The following is a 2,469-nucleotide window of genomic DNA, read 5'->3' as shown; positions in this document are numbered from 1 at the left end:
ACCGAAGAGTTAAGGAATCTGATTAGTGTGAAAAGACAAAGGAGGATTGAACAAAGAGAGATGATGTGTGGCAAAGGTGAAGGTCTGCGATGGATCCTCACCTCTTGACAGAGCAGAGAGCCACAGATGGAGCGGTCTGGATACGGTTACACCACTAGTTTGTTTTGGACGTGGAGCCAGCAGTCATGTGTCGAGGAACTAGTCGGAAAAAATTATGGAATGGTCACATTTTTCATACAAGCGCGCTCCAACTGAGCATCTGGTATTCTTGCAACATCTGAGCTGGGCAGGCCGGGCCCAGCTGCAGTCTGCATGTGTGTGTGTAATCAGACTTATGCAAAATAAAGTTTACACGCTAGATCTCTCCTTTTAAAATTGTAAAAACCCATGAGGAAATGCAGTGTGTAAAGAAAAGGTGAGTAAGGAAAGGTGAAGTGAGAGAAGTGTATTAAAAAACTCATTTGATTTGGGGATATTTTTCTCTTTTAATCCAGAACTTTTGCTAGCAGTGTCCCCCTCTCTTATTTCCTAACCCACTGCAAAATTGTTCTTTTTTATAAAGTCTGAAACCACTCCTCCTCTCACCACAAGTATCTCTGGTCTGGTTTTGCTCTTTCTTTCTCTGCCCTTCTCGTTTCCTCTTGCTCTCTGTTTTAACTCATAATGTACTTTACATTCAAAATGTGACAGTAAACATCAACAACCTAGGACAACCACAAGGTCAAGGCAAATATCCACCAGCATAAAAGGAAAATTACTTGTATTTAATTATGGTTTAGTCTTGAAAGAACACTCTTTACATGTGAATCGCATTTTACAGAATATATAATGGTCTGGTTTCATTTTAGACATAATTCTACCAGGTCCATCAAGGTTGTTTTTCTATCTGCTGGTAGAAAGTAGTTGCCTAATCCAGATATAAACCCTTCTTTATTACAGTTAACATTGTTGCATGATGCATCAGCATTTATTATCTTTGCTGACAAAGAGCCATTTAGGGCTTAAAACTTACTTTCCTTAAAGCTGCATCAGCTGATTCCTGAAGCAGAGCCGAGGGAAACTTTAGCTCCAGGCTGTACTTCTCACATCTTTCACATTACACACTGTCATTTGATTCACTGCTGTTATAAAAGTATTAATTACAGCATGCTGTAAGTCACTGAAGTTAAACCACTGGGGGTGACCAAAAACAAGATTCTCAGCTAGTTTACAGCTGCTCTTTAATGTAATAAAGTATTTTTGACAAGAAATTAGCTTGATGGTGTTGGACCTTGACAGGTCAGGCTTCAGCTAGATTTTTGTGAGCCACTGAAAGAGGCACTTACATGTTAAAATAAGGATATGACGACTACGATTCTCCATACTGCTTCCCTTGCGTGAATACTGTACAGTAACCTGAGCTCAACTTTTCCTGCTCACATCTGTTCATACACTTTCCTCCTACAAAGGCCAAACAGTCTCTCTTTACTCTGTCAACTGGTGTTTTCATTTGTCTCTGTGGCTCTCTCTCAAGCACAGTAGCTGTTCTGACTAATCCATCTTTCTAGATGCTGCTGAACTTTATGGGAATGCTAAATGTTTCCAAATCAAATCTGTCAGTAGTCACAATATTAGGTTATAGTCACTCAAGCTTTCATTACAGAGTTTAGGCTAACACTTTCTAATACAGCACCTTTTATAAAGGGTTTACAAGTTGTATCCTTTAGAAAACAGCTATGAGCCCATCAGTAAAAACAACTTTTTGGTTGCCAATTTGTGAAAACTCTATTCAACTTATCACACTATATGAACCAGACAAAAATCCCTTTATACAGCACTTATAAAGCCTTTATTAATGGATTATCAACATTTTATACCAAACACAAGGGATAAAGTTGCTACAGCCTGGCAACTTAAAGTGCCTTGCTATTGATGTTTATAACATATCTGCCATTATAAAGCATGTTTAAAGGGTCCCCCTGCTGGTTAATGCAGGTATTGCAGGTGGTCCCTAACCATTCAGTAAATAATGTGGATTCCCTGTAGGAGTCACAGTTTATTTTATTATAGCTGTTGTCATGGGGAATAATCAAATTCATGCAAATATACATAATTTAGAAAAGCCAAGGTGACTTTCAATTTCATAGTAAGTTTCCTGGAAAGAAGGCTGTAATTTGGTGCTAATTATAGAGAAAACTGGGACAATGATGTGACTTTTTTTTTTGTCGTATTTAGTGCTTTTCAGAAGAACTACCTTAACCCTAAACTGGAGAAAATGTTAATTTATTAATGGAAACTCCTCTCTCCTTGCTGTTTCTTGAGTTGCATGCTTGCCCGCTGACACATTTTTGCAATAACAGAAGAAGGACTCAGATCGTTTACTTAAATAAATAAAAGTAGCAAAACCACAGTGTAAAAATCCTCTGCTCCATGTAAAAGACCTGCATTCAAAATGTTCCTTAAGTAAAATCACAAAAGTTTTACCATCAA

This window comes from Monopterus albus, unplaced genomic scaffold, assembly GCF_001952655.1.
Source record: "Monopterus albus unplaced genomic scaffold, M_albus_1.0 scaffold333.1, whole genome shotgun sequence".
Classification (NCBI taxonomy): Eukaryota; Metazoa; Chordata; class Actinopteri; order Synbranchiformes; family Synbranchidae; genus Monopterus; species Monopterus albus.
This window is presented reverse-complemented; position numbering follows the sequence as displayed.